This window comes from Arvicanthis niloticus, chromosome 4 (genome assembly GCF_011762505.2).
Source record: "Arvicanthis niloticus isolate mArvNil1 chromosome 4, mArvNil1.pat.X, whole genome shotgun sequence".
Lineage (NCBI taxonomy): Eukaryota > Metazoa > Chordata > Mammalia > Rodentia > Muridae > Arvicanthis > Arvicanthis niloticus.
The window spans coordinates 113,885,238-113,900,383 of NC_047661.1; the positions used below are offsets into that span (position 1 = coordinate 113,885,238).

Here is a 15,146-nt window from a genome sequence, read left to right on the forward strand (position 1 = left end):
TATGTATATGTATCTATATATGTATGTATATATATTCACATATATATTTCACAAATATATGTATATATATTTTTTTTCATATCAAGCAGAAGTAAAAGAACACTTATCAGCAGCCAATAGATAGTGACATTTAATGAAATCAGACACAACACCCAACAGAAATAACTGGACAGTAAGCCCTGTTGAAACTGTCGAGCTAAAATTCCAGACCGAGTCTCCAGGAGAGTAGAGCTGTTTCCATGGATGAGCTTCAGCTTCTCATCCCCAATGCATAATAGTATTTACATTGTAAGATCAAGAGCAGTAACTTCTGTTGGAAAGAATTTGCCTTCCAACCATTCTCAAGGGCATGATGTCAGTAATACCCTTAGCTATTTGTTCTTCTCTCAACTGAAATAACTATGCTGGCTCTGGGTTAAGGGGCTGCCTCCTCACCTCCCCTCTCCGCGCCCCGCCCCCCCCTCCCCCCCCCCCGTGTATGTACAACAAGCTCAAATAGCACATGAATACTTAACTATAAAACTTGTGTTACAGAGATCAGAAGCAAAATCCATTCGATGGTGGGGGTTCTGTGATTCTCAGCCAGCAGGCTCTGCCTGCTCCCCCTACCCTGCCCCCAGTCTCAGAACCAGAAGAAGGGAATCACTAATGTAAATGCCAAGGGATGACTGGAGGACAGACCAGGTGGCATTTAGAAGCCCAGTGGCTGTTCTTCAATACTCACCTCTTCTCGATTCTTTCCACTCCATTCCTGACAGATTTCTAGAAATAGACAATGGAAAACTTCTTATATATTCTATTGAAATCTATAGTACTTAGCAGGTGCTTTGGAGCATATGCAATGTCAAGCACTGGAGATGCCATAGAAATAGATTCAAACAGGGGCTGCAATCCCTGCCATCCATCCCCGCCATCCCTCCCCGCCATCCATCCCCGCCATCCATCCCCAAGTACGTCATCTTATACAAGGATGACTTCCTGCCAGAGCACACACAATGAAGACTAGCTGTCAGAGCACATCCAATGATTGTCAGAGCACCACAGTGACGACTGTCAGAACACACATGATGATGACTAACTGTCCGGAAGGCAAATAAAGAGCACACATAGTGAACACGTGATGATGACTAAGTGCTGTAGAAGACAGGTCAGGATGGACATGGGGTCTGACAAAGAAGTTGGAAAATACAAAGAACATCTTGTAGGACAAGAAAAGCACACAAAGTGTAGGACAACCACAAAATACATGTGGAAGGTGTGCTGGCTAGTTTTGTATCAATTTGACATGAGCCAAGGTCATTTGAGAAGAAGGAACGACAACTGAGAAAGCGCTGTCACCACACTGGCCTCTGGGGAAGCCTGTGGTGCATTTTCATGATTGGTGACCAATGTGAGATGGCTCAAATCATTGCAGGGGGTGCTATAGCGGCCTGGTGCTTCTGGCTGCTATAAGGAAGCAGGATGTAACAATGATGAGGACCAAGCCAATAATCAATACTCCTCTATGTCCTCTGCATCATGTCCTGCTCCAGGTTCGTACTTCCTGCCCTGATTCCTCTTGGTGATGGGCTGTGATGTTGAACTGAAAGCCCAAATAAACCCTTTCTTTTTCCAATTGCTCTTGGTTATGGTGTTTTATCACAGCAACAGACACCAAAACTACAACAGAAAGCATATCATAGGTGGTTCAAATATCTGTTCGAAATTGAGGGTTTTAGGAAAAGCTTCATACTGTTCTACTTTGGTGTTTTGTAAAGACTAATCTAACTGAAATAGACTGAAATGAGGCCCTTGCCAGGGAGGAACTCTCCCTGTCATGTATTCAAAGAGAGAGAGAAAGAGAGAGAGAGAGAGAGAGAGAGAGAGAGAGAGAGAGAGAGAGAGAGACAAACCAAAAAAAAAAAAACTGGTTTTGAACTTTTGCTACACTCATCTTATTTTTCCTTATATGACAGATCCAGTTCTGGCCTGCTACCAGAGTCTAGAGGGAGACTGGAATGTTGCACAGAATGTTCATTGCTTACACCCTGATTAGATACTAAGACAGAAATACCTGTGAAAGAGGGGATAGCTAAAGTACATAGAAGCAAAAGAAGAAAACCAACTTTAAAAAGGAAACAAAAAAATGACACAAAAATTGCATGATAAGATTTCATAACTATACTCACATAAAATAATATATTTTATATCCCTAAATGACAGAGACCACCCACCCAGTAGTATATAAACAATTCCTTCCAAGTTTAAGTCATAAAATAATATAGATATGATGTCACTAGTCTAAAGAAAACCAAAGCTTCAAACTGCAGGTAGTAAACCTGACCTTAAAGCAGGCTTCATAAAAGATGGTTTGTGAACTCATAGAAATGACTCCTGGGAGGCAGCAGTGCTTGATCTAACAGAATGAGACCAGACTGGCTTTTTTTTTTTATGGGTCAAATGATAGGCTGGGAAATGAGTGACATCCTGGCGTTGTAGCTCACTTCAGCTTCAGCAATGCATTTGGAAGTTATTCAGTAACAATTTTGTGGGCAAGATTAAGAAATAGCTGGCTTAAGTAGATCCTGTTCTTGTGGGAAAGAAGGTTTGTAATATTCTGGCACAGGTTTAGTCTAGTCTTGGGCCTTGACCAGGATGACATTTTATCAATACCTTAATGATTTTTGTTTTTAGTTGTCAGTTTCCAGACAATAAAAAAAAAAAAAATCATAAGGCTTTACTAAAATACCGAACTGGGATAGTGACATGAATACTGGACCTAAATAAAATACATTTTAATAGGGAAAATATAAAATCCATACATTCAGGTTAAAGTAACAGTACTGGGCAGATTTCATTTAAGCGTGGTTTGTGTGGAAAAAAAAAATGAGCAAAATGGGCCTGTGGTTTGGCTGTCAGCAGGCTCCATATGAGTCACGCATCTTTGAACCCTGGGAAGTTAACAGTCTTTTTTACTGCACTGCTGAGCGTGTAGATGAGACAAAGACAAGTGATGCTCCTCCATACTAATGCAATGGGTAAGTCTGAGTGTGCCTGAATCTTGAGCTTGAATTTGACCAAGAGGAAAAAGCAAGGTCAGAGAGATGCTATAAAGCCACATGGTGCCACACAGGTAGCTCCATTAGTTAGGCCCACCACACTTCACATAGAAAGCCCTAGACCTGGACAGTTGACACAGTACTATCATCCCAGCAAGCTGAAAGTTCAGGAGGGGGATCAAGGCTGAATTTGAGGACAGCCTGCATGATATGGCAAGACTTTATCCCCTCCCCCAAAACTAAAATTCCTATTTAAAAATTGCTCACAATTCTGTGTTGATACTTGCCTATGGTCTTCATTCCACATCACTTATACTTTGATCTTTTCAGGTTTCTACCCCATGATTGCTCTCTCTCTCTCTGGTAAAAGATGTTATTGATTCATTTACCAAACATTTTATTGATCACCTAAACTCTGACACGTTTTCTAAGCATTTTGAGCAACAGCAAACACAAGAACCATTATGTAGTCGATGTTCTAGAAAAGAGAAAACAAACAACAGACAGTATAAATGAGCCAATTTTATGGCATATTAAAAGTTGACACGTGTGATGGGGAAGGGGGAGAAAGAGAACAGTAAAAAGGGACTTCGAGATACTGGGTCGGGGGAGGGATTGGCAATTGTAAGTGTTATTATCAATGCAAATCTCAAGAAAGAAAGCATTCAAATAAAGTCTTAAAGGAGACATGAGTCAATAACCCCTCCCCCATGTGATCACAAATACCTGAGATGGTCAGCTTATCCAGAAAAGTAAGTTTACTTTAAATAAGACAGGTTTAGATCTTCCAGCAGCTACAGGTGAATATTCCCATTGCTTCTGGGCCTGTGCTGAGGCATCACACCATGTGAAATGGGAACATATGGAAAAGCCATACTTCTTACCTCAGGAGTCCAAATAAGATAGCTCAGTGGTTAAAAGCACTGACTGCTCTTCCAGAGGTTCTGAGTTCAATTCCCAGCAACCACATGATGGCTCACAACCATCTGTAATGGGATCCAATGCCTTCTTCTGGTGTGTCTGAAGACAGTGACAGTGTATGCATATTAAATAAATAAATAAATAAATAAATAAATCCAAAAATAAAACTAGAGTCCAAATAAGCAGAAGAGGCTGCAGTTCCATTACTCACTTTGAAGACATGGTCCAAATGACCTCCTATAGGTTCCGTCATTTAAAGATGCTCCCATCACCCAAGAACACCAACCGGAGGACCAAGATTTTACCACACTGGCCTTCAGAAGATGCTCCAGAGTCAGACTAGAGCACAATTGAAAGAGCTGCTCGCATGAGTAATGAGAGAAAAACATTACAGGCAAAAGCCAGTGTATTGTGTGCCAGAGAGGGAAGAAAAGTGGATGGTAGGGAATGAGCTCAGAAAAATAATTGAGCACAGAAGGGCTTCAGCTTCTACTCTAATTATGATGGGCATCACCTGGAGGTTTGAATGGAGGAGGAACATGATCTAACTTGCACTGTAGAAAGATCGCTGTAGCTTCTGTGGGAAAGTTGGGTTCCAGAAGAGTTAGGTGGAGGTCACCCTATGAGTGAGAAAGGACCATGGCAGCAATCCACATGATCAATAACACAGCTCACCACAGTTGAGACCTGAGTGGAGAAGGTGGGAAGTTAGAGCAAACAAGACTTCCTGGACATCTGGATGTGAGCTGGGAACAAAGGAGCATTGAGGGTAATTAAGGTTCCCAGCCTGAGCCAGGGAAGGCTGAAGCCACAGCCATTAGTTGAAATAAGAGTACAAAGATCTCAGCTTCAGAGAGAGAGAGAGACATGGAGAGTTGAGATTGGGGCAGATCAAACTGGAGGTCTCTGTTAGACCTTCAAATGGTAGGGTCAAGTAGAGGAAACAAAATGGAGCTCTAGATACAAATTCAGGAGTCTCTGGAATGTAGGTGGCATTTCAAGGCATGCAAGTGAGTTAAAGCATCAAGGCAATGAATGCAGACAGACATGAAGAGAGCAAGGCGATGCCATGTGACACTCTGCTAGAAGAGAGTCTACAAGACAGAAAGGGGATCCCGACGTGTCAGAAAACCACTTATGTAACGCCACAGAAGCCACGTAAAGAAAGTGCGAGGATGGAAGAGTGATCAACTTTCACTCTTCTGAGAGGGTCACTACAATAAGCAGTGAGGGCTGACCACAATGCTTAGTGCCAGAGAAGTCATCTGTTACCTTACCAACCATGGTCTCTGGAGTATGGGCAGAGACAAAGTCAAATTGGAGGAGAAATAACTGTTAAGAAATGAAACCAAAGGAAGGCTTGTTAGATAAGAGCAATTACAGTTTGCCGGTCATGCTTGTGTGTTGAACATGAATGTGAAATGCTGAAGTAATGTCCTTGACTCATGTAGTCTAGTGAGCAAGTGGAAAGACTGGGTACAATTAAAGGTGCAGATGCTCACCTATAGAATCGAGAATTGGATAGAAGGGATACTGAGATGCACCAGTGATTAGGTAGTGTGGTACAGAGAGTACTCATTTGTTTTTTTCTTGGGTGTAACAACCAATGGATTCATTTACCAACCCAAGATACAAATTCTCCCAATGTTAATTCTGTCAGCCTCCCAGAAAAATGCTTCGTTTCCTCTATGCGGAATTCTAGGCTTAGCATTCTTACCAGCTGTAGACAAGAAAAAAACAAAAAAACAAAAAAACACCCAAGACACATGTAGACTTTGGAAAAGAGACAATACATAAGAACACCACTAGTTATATTTTAGTATTCTTGGCATTGGTATTTTGTGAAATTTTGAAGTAGAGGTAGCACAGAAAAACCAACTGAAAGGTAGGAGCTAAATTGCTAAACTATTATCTCATCAATGTGAACAAGTTAAATGAGCCTCTCTAACCCTATCTGATATATATCTGGTATCATGTATTATATATATGTATGTATGTGTGTGTGTGTGTCATGTATTATATATATCACATATAATACATATAATACATGACACACACACACATACATTTCTGGCCTCTGAAAGAAAGGAAATGTGAGCTTGTTCCCTAACTCTTAGAGGCCCAAAGCTGCTAAGGCCTGGATAATGCAAGGATGCATGCACATGGGGGGAAACATAAGGCAAAGAGTGGGGCTTCACCCCTGTATAGGAGCAGCCAGGAATACAGACTGAGGGAGCACTGCTCTGGTCTGAGCCCACTTCTGGTCTTGACTGTTTGTCTTTTCAGCAGCCCCTTCTCTAGTCCTTGTTGACTGCTGTTTCCTTCTCAAACATTACACTTATGTGAAAGTGTATCCCATTTGCATCTCTGTTCTTCATGCCCTTGCCTCTGCTTTCCCATGTTGCATTCTAAGCACCTTAAGCCTATCACAACCTCACCACTCAGAGGATAATTTGCATAATGTTCTTTCTACACAGCCAGTGGAGAGAGAGAGAGATGGTGCCAATCGCAAGATTGAAGACCCTGCATTCCTCATTAGGATATACTGTGGGGCTATGCGGTCTGTCTTAATTGAGTCTTGTGAACAACTCAGTGTTTTCAACAGGGTGTTTGTAATGTGAATTTTTTGGAAGAGTAAATCTTGGAAATTACCTAAAGCTAACTCATATAAGTAGCCATCATCATCAATTAAGAATGAAACAATATTAATAATGTTCCATGGCTTAATCTCTGTCTAGTCCCATCAAAATGGCATTCAGTTATCAATCTGCATACATGCACACAGGAGAGGCAAGAGAGCTGATCACTAGTGTGAGGTAATTAAAAGACTTAGAGGTTTCTGAGAAGCATCTGTACTTGCCTAACATTACACTAGTAATGATGCAAATTTTTAGGTGAGAGTTTTATGCCTCCAAGGGCCTGCAACCCAACCAATTCTTTTGAGAGAGACATACACAGAAATAAAGCTTGGTGATTAGACAGTGAGCCCTCAGTGAGTCTCCATGTGAGGATGTGATCATTAACATCCTTGGGATGTTACATTGAGGGATGGCAAGAAGACATTGGGAACAAGAAGGAAAATATAGGATGCTGCTGGATTGTGAGATCTGATGCCCACAAAATTTGGGGGAGGGCAGTCAAAGAAGGTAAGGTAGAATCTTGCGAGCAGTAGGGGTTTCATGCTAGCAGACGAAGCACTAAGGAGGTTGAAGCAGGAGGATTTCTAAGACTTTAAAGGCAGCATGATGACAGGACAAGACCTCATCTCATTAAGGTTGAAGAGGGAAGAGGAGAAAGAGAATGGGAGAGAAAGGAGAAGAGGAAACCTGGAAGACCTTTTAATCTAAGACCCAAAAACAAACACAAAGCTTCATTATTGAATTCCATAATTGCAACTGACTGTGTGATTAGAAAAAGTATTTTACCAATTACCAAAAAAAAAAAAAAAAAAAAAAAATGCTTTGTAAAAGAAAAGAGTAGAGAGCAAACCACCTTCTCTGGATTTTGGTTTTTTTTTTTTTTTTTTTTCTTAGCAAGCAGGTTTACTTAACAAGTTCATAAATTCTTTAAAATCTGTGATATTCTAAACTCTCCAAGCTTCAGAGAAGTCCTGTGATCTTACACAAACTGGATGAGTCATTTTGGTTGAGAAGTGAAAGAAAATCTGCAGATGGACTCGCTCAGATCAAGGCTACCTTCTGAAGAGGGGTAGGCTAGTCTTCATTCAGACTAGTGGTATTTTACACCAGCATGTTTCATACTCTCTCTCTCCCCCCAGGAAATCTCATGTATTCCTGTGACTTCTCCCAGTGCTGTGTACGCAGTTCCTCAGTCAACAGCAAGCTGGCAGGGGTCAGTAGATGCACATTTCTCTGCCAGAATGCCAAGAGACTTCTCTACTGAAGTGAGGCCAGAGAAAGAAAGGAGACAGCTCCTGGGTTCTTCATAGGGAAGGTTTTGTATCTCCAATCTGTTTTATCCAAGAAGAAGCCCTTGGCAAAACTGCTACATAACAAGTTCATTAAACATGGAACTTTGAGGGGATGCAGAAGAGAACAAACAGGAACAAACAATTCTTCACTTAAAATTGTAAATATCTGCTGTTGAGTTGTCCCTAAGATATGAAAGTGGGAAGAAAAATTAATAGGAAAAAAATCCATTGAAAGCATTTGGGGAACTTCAGGGCACCTCAGTGGGTAAAGCACAGCACAAACATGAGGGCCTGATGTCAGATCCTTACCATCCTCATAAAAAGGTGGCTATGGCTATGCCTCTCTATAACCCCAAAGCTAGGGACTATGGACAGGAGGATTATGAGGGTCTGCAGACTAGCTGCTCTAACCAAAACTTCCCACTCAAGTTCAGTGAGAGACCTTGTCTCAAAGGTGGAGAAAGGTAGGAGACATCCCAATGTCAACTGTCGGCTTCCACAGGTACCCACATGAATGAGTTTGCCCACACGCAAATGTACATACACAGATAACCACACACACATGCACACGCATGCACATGCACACTCGCACTCACACTAAAACTATAACTAATGAAGAATGAAGTAAGCTCACTTCAAATTAGTAGCAATAGCAAAAGCACGACAATGTTTAAAACTATGAACTTACAGATACAAGAGGATTTTTTTTTCCAACTAATGGTTTTCCCTTTCATGCTGAGGAAAATTTAGAACTCACATCTGTTCATGAGTTTTTAAAACCCCTGACTTTACAACCGTGAACTATGTAAACTTCCAAACCAAAGGCTTATCTGTTTTGGAGTAGCATCAAAGGTATTCACGCACTTACCTACAGTAAACCAACGAGTGGACATTCACCGGCTTTCTCATCCTCACAGGCACCTCTCAAAGTGCCAAGCATACCTTTTTTCCAGCCAGCCAAGTCAACATTCTCCACTGAAATACCTGCTTTTCCTCTCTGCTCTTCACTAAAACTCCCACTTCCTGGTCTTTGATTTCTCTCTTTCCATTCTAGTCACCCTTTGTGGATAACATTCACATGGCACTTGACACAGAGAATGCTCAAATTCATACCACAATTCCCATTCTCCAGATCCTTAGGGTCAGCCACACTGAGTATCCCTCACTCAATAGGCCAACTGTTCTCACATTTAACAACCCTAGAGAAACAGGTCTTGTTCATTCCAAAATATATTCTTATGCGGCAGTATCTTCCAAGATAGCCCCTCTCAAACTCTTGATCTTATCTTTCAATGGGCTTCATATGTGTGTTTGTGTGCATTTCTCACATACGCTCACACGGTTTTATTTACATAGACCTGATGATGTAAAGTCTCCTGTCCCTCTTGTTAAAACTATTATCGAAGCCTGACTGGGATCCCTGGATCCCACATTTATCCATGTCTAGGTAGCTATCCCCTCTGATCCTTGACCACTCTTTTCTCTCACCCTCACCAAACTTCCTATTCATAAAAATTTAAACCCAGTATTATCTTCTAGTGTACACTGACTCCAATCTTTTCTTCCAGGTTTCTCTTGCACTACAATTGAAACTTAACCTCGTCTTTGGAAATAACAAAAGATATTGTAAACTATGCTGCAGTGTTTAACCATCCGAGTACCCCAGGGACTTTTAACAGAAGTGCAGCCTTTGTTATAACACCTATGCTTTCTGGGTAGGTTGGCTCTGTCCTCCATGTTGCCTTTACATGAAGTGAAGGCAACTCTATCTGCCTCATGATCTGCACACAGAAGAACAAGAAAGATGCTAACACTACACAATGGCTTCCTAAGCTACTCTTATACTTTATTAATCAAAGAAAAGAAACTGTCAGCCAAGGTATAATTCTACATTGTATGTTATAGAATGCTAAGCAGAAGCTCTGTCCTTCCCTTCTCTATCCTTACCTGATAGGTGCCACATGCTCTACATTCACTCAACATGTCAATAAAAATGGCTCCAGACCTTGGAAAAGCCTTCCCTGAAGGAGCAAAGGCACCCTTCATTGAAAATAGACTACTCTGATGTTTATAGAGGAAATAAATGATGTCTAATCATGATAGGATCTCTGTGACATTGTGCAAGTTTAATCATTTATTTTTAAATAGTATGAAAATTACAGGAAAGAAAAGTCTTCTGCCTTTTATGGGGAATAAAATTATTAACTTCAGAGGGAAAACACATCAAGTTTTGCACCTTGGTTTTGTTGGTCCATAAAATGCTGCGAATGTTGCTTAACTGCAGTAAACCTTAAGTTTTCTCCTCTTCAGCAGGAGGCAGTAGCATTTCTCTTGCAATCTTCCAGTAAAAAGTCAACGCATGGTTTTTGGCATATGGTGTATGCCAGTAAATGACAGCTGTAGCAATGAGAGCACTTTCTCCAGCATACATAAAAGAGAAGACGTTCATCCAAAATTCAACATACAGACAAACAAAACCCCTGCTCACACACACACACACACACACACACACACACACACACACACACACACACAAAACCAAAAGTCCTTCTCAGGAGGATGGCACCATGGTCCCGTACAATACTGCCTGCATTTTTTCCTCCATAAATAAGATGTGCTGTCAAGAAACTTGAGCTCTGTGGATTCGCCATAAAACACATACCCCTGGATAGGAGTAACAGGTTTTTGTAGCACTTTCTTGGATGTCAGCAGATTCTCACAAATCAGAGCAGCAAAGTGTAAAACATATGCCCTCAGCAGCCTGCCAAAAACCAATAAAAGGAACTTGCAGAGAAGCCAAAGCTGAGAGCCGGGCAGCAGGCTGGGGCTGGAAGCCTCTGTAAATTCCCATGGAGATGCACTTTTAGTGAGAGCCCGAGTAAACAGAACAGTTTTAAAGGATGAAATGACTCCTCATATGGCTGCACACCATACAGTCAAAAACTTCAAAATGACAAGTCACTGAGGCATTTTTTAAATCCAGTCTTTGGAGCCAAGAAATGATGACAAGTCAGTGGTTTTGTGATTAGGAAATGTACCTCCCTGTGGGTGAGCTGGCCTTTCATGAGAGAGTGGCATGTTGCCATGCCATCAAGACATGGGGCATTTTGTATCTAGGTGCAATGTATTTCTGTTTGCTTGAGAAAAAGTTCACAGAATAGTAACCATGAAAAATACACAGATTAAGGTTCCCTTTATAAGGCATAAATATAAATTCTATTAAATATAAATTCTATTTTCAAACTAGCACAAGTCATTGTTGAATCCAAATAAAATAACCTCCTGGTTTTTTATGCTGTTTTTCCTCCCCCCTCCTCTTCCTCCTCCTCTTCCTCCTCCTCTTCTTCCTCCTCCTCTTCTTCCTCCTCTTCTTCCTCCTCCTCTTCTTCCTCCTCCTCTTCCTCCTCCTCTTCTTCCTCCTCCTCTTACTCCTTCTCCAAGTCCATAAACTCTTGGGAGACTTTCAAGTTGGTAGAAAGATTTAGATCCCAATACCCTAGAGACTAAAACATTTCCCAGCACTAACACAGCAGTACAGAGTTTGCGTTCCATCAAAACTCCGATTTCAACCCAGAGGGAATTGTAACTGAGCCCCTTTCCCCAGACAAGCTGAGGACAGCCTGCTCAGAACATTAAGCTTTCTGACTCTGCTCTTTAGCCCTCAGAATTCCAATGCCCTGAGGCCTAGCTCCTAGGCATCCTAGGTGGCTCTCTTCTATACCACATAGCTAGTGCCAAGCACTCAGGAATCCTCCAGATACCTGCTTGCCCCTGGCCCAAAAGCAGCTGTCTCATAGTGTCATAGCAACTGAAGGAGTCAGTAAAGCAGGCTCCCAACTCAGACTCTAAATGTATCTTCTTCTCTTGCCTCAGTTTTAATCCTGAAGTGGAAATTTGGCTTAATGAGCCCCAAGGGTCAGCCTCTGCCTGGCTTACTAAATTCTAATGAGATAATTAACCAGATAGGAAAAAAGTTTTAATTTCACAAATACAAAAAAGATTGCTATCGTATTATGTCCAACTAAAATTCACAAGCAAAGCATTCCTCCAACATTTAATAAAATAAATTAAAATTTAGTACCAAACATAAAAATTAGCACCTGCTCTGGTCAAGGTTCTGGATCAGTCCTTTGGTAGTTTTAATGACTGAAAGTGTAAATACAAAGATACCCATTCATGCATGCGTTTAGTCAGTAAATATGTATTCAATACCCTTGGTGCCAGCCACTGTTCTGGGCCACCAACAACAGTAAGTTTGTAAGGTCTCCTGGGAGTTGTGATTTGAATATGTAATATGATAAAGGATTATAACAACACATATGTATATCTATAATTTAGGTCAAAATCTAGCAGATTGTCAACCTTTCTTTTTCCTAGTTTTTTTCCCCTGACTCACAACTTCAGGAGGTCACCAACCAGACACATGCACTGTCTTGATTTTTTTTTTTCATGTTTTGTGTACTTTCTTATTCATTCATCTGTAAGGGTTGTCATGTAGAATTCTTCTTTATGCAGTAGTTTGCTGAATCCTCAGAGTTGAGTCACTTTTCAAAAGAAAGAGGGATTTTGATTAAGGGTAAAAAAGTGATGGAAGTCAATGCATTGTTGAAGAAGACCATTAGAGAAAACAAGTCAGTGTTTACTCACCTATAACATTTCTTAAAACACTAGGGCATAAGGACTTCAAGACAGTGTTTAAAAGGAGACATTCATCCTTTACACACTACACCATAAAACCCAGAGAGCAGGTTCCCACTTAATTTATACAAATGTTTAAAACATTGCTTAAGTCACCCTATATATTTTAAAATCTTATTGAATGTATTCTATTTGACCTGTGAGGTCTTTTTTAAACCAACATGTGTGCATGTACACAATGTGTGCCATTGGTGCCTTTGAAGTTCAGAAAAGGGCACCGGGTCCCCTGGAACTGGTGTTATAGGTTGTAGTGTACCTGATGGAACTGAATCCAGGTCCTTCCTCTGCAAAAGCAACAACAAGCACTCTTGACTGCTAGGCAGTCTCTCCAGCTCCTGCCCTATATGCTTACTTTGTCTTTATTTTCCCTCCTCCTTGACTGGTTCTCTTGGAGAAGAGGACAAGAGAGTAAACTAGGCTTAGAAACTGCCCTTCTTCTCATCTTTCTTGATTCCTCCTTGACTTCTCCAGGGTGTCGGTGGAGGCTCTTGCTGGTCGCTGAGCAGACCCCTGCTGGTCATTGCCGGTATAGCAATGCAGATCGATGACAAGCCACCCTATGGGATGGGAGCTCCAGACGGGAAAGTGAAACATCTGAACATCTGGAATTGTCCTAGACGATTATTTCAACTGAATAAAGTATTTGAATGATTAGAAACATGGTTTCTGTGTTCCATCTGAGAGTGTTTTTATAATCCTGGTAGCGCAGCTGCAGGCCGAATCTTCATGAGAAACAGCAACTTGGGTTTAGCTTCATCCAGGAGAGAGATGTAAATTAGTCATGAAGAGAGACAGTAGCATCACTTCAGCTGTTCTGCTGTCTTGCATCTGGAATAAAAACAGAATTGGGGTGCAAGCACAAATGAGACAAAGGTCACCCCTCGAACCATGGTTATCACGTTTCTCTATTCCTTTCCCATTGACCATTTGGCTCTCTCTCTCTAACTCTATCTTGCATGTATGTACACACACACGCACACACACACACACACACACACACACACACACATTTCTAGAGATGTACTTTTGCCAAATGTCAAGAAAAGCATATGCTGTTATTAAATTCAGTGAAAACTTCCCACCATACAATTTACTCAACTACTTTTGAGCTGCATGTCTGCTCATGTCAAGTAAGGCAGATCTTACTTTAGAATGTGTTAACAGGAACTATATTTACAGCTCTATTTTATTCACACCAAAATTTACTCTAATGATAATGAGCATCCGTACCAAAAAGCTCTTCCAAGAAGACCTTGTATCCAGTTCTAGAAGTCTGCTGGACTCCTGTGCTCACAGCCTGAAATCTGAACCCCCGAGTCTCATATCTGAACGCTGACCTGCGTCAGTGTTACGTGATACAGGGAGCCAGGTGCAGTCGCAGGGAAATAAACTGCCAACGCTGGGGAAATCAGACTGCAAATTAGAGCTAAGATTTAGAAAGCCCAGAAGGAAAACATGGCGAAGCATAAGCCAGGCACAGCAAGCGAGGCAGATGGCTGCAAATGCTGAAGACGGAGGCTGCAGAACGGGGCAAATGTCACGTGGGCAGCCGCTCTTGCCATCCCAGCTCCTTGGCAACAAGCAGCTCTAGAGCCCCTTGTCTAAAACTTCTGGAGCGCGTAGGGCTGGGAGTAGAGGTTTCAGCTATCCATGCATGTGCAACTTATATGGCTCTCTAAAGGAATTATGCTGAGACAACAATGCCATTCAGCAAACGTGACATAATGTATGAATCCACTTACCTGATATTATGGATGGAAAGCCAATTACTGTTTGTCATGGGCTAGAAAGCAGGCGGGGGCCACGGGGAACTAGTTAGGACTGTCACTAAGAACATGAGGCGCTTTCATTAGAATTAGTGGCAAATCTGCGCAGGACCAAACATATACAGATACAGGGAAACACAATAGAGACGGGGAATAAAACTAGTGAAATCCAGACGAGGTAAATGAAGTGTGTCAATTTCCTGCTTAGGATAACAGTGCTACAGTCATGCAAACGTTAACAAGGGGGAAACTGGACGGAAGCCACAAGCTGTATCTCTATCACTTCTGACAACTCCTTGCGAGTCTACAGTTCTCTATGAATATACGGAAACATGGAAGCGCACTTGAGGTATGTCGTTTAACATTAAACAGTGCCAACACACTCATGTTTCTCCAGAAAATCGTGTAACTATTCACACCGCGTGGACATTCAGACTGAAAACTTACCTCCTGCCAACCTGGGGCAAGTTTTGTGGCCACAGGTTTCCGGCTCAGTCAGGTTTTGCTACCAAATCAGCCTTAGTTTTCTCTTGCTTTTGGACCTTATACATAAAGATAAAAATAAATAGTAACCCAAGTGCTACTCTGGTCCCACAGATGAAAGCTATAGTTGGAATTCTTCATCTCCCAGCATCCCCCCATAGTTTCACCTTTTGTTTTGGAATAAATTTTAACATATCCAAAGTTCCTAAATTTTGAAATTACCAGAACATATGTGCAATCTGCAGGCATTACTTTTGAATTAATCTTGCCAATATTAACAACTCATATTGCTACATTTCTGTGCCTTTT

The 15,146-nt window shown here is 41.4% G+C and overlaps 2 long non-coding RNA genes across 2 annotated transcripts in view; one reads left to right on the top strand and one right to left on the bottom strand.

Moving 5' to 3' along the window:
- Nucleotides 1–13,192, top strand: part of LOC143442141 (uncharacterized) — a 29,262-nt gene extending 16,070 nt beyond the window's left edge. The window contains exon 3 of the long non-coding RNA XR_013110148.1: nt 13,060–13,192. This is a non-coding gene — a long non-coding RNA (uncharacterized LOC143442141). The remainder of the gene's footprint in view (nt 1–13,059) is intronic.
- LOC143442140 (uncharacterized) lies at nt 12,509–14,045 on the bottom strand. Its single transcript, XR_013110147.1, has 2 exons — nt 13,819–14,045; nt 12,509–13,416 (listed from the first exon to the last, which is right to left on the bottom strand). It is a non-coding gene; the product is annotated as an uncharacterized LOC143442140 (long non-coding RNA).
- Nucleotides 14,046–15,146: the final 1,101 nt, after the last annotated feature.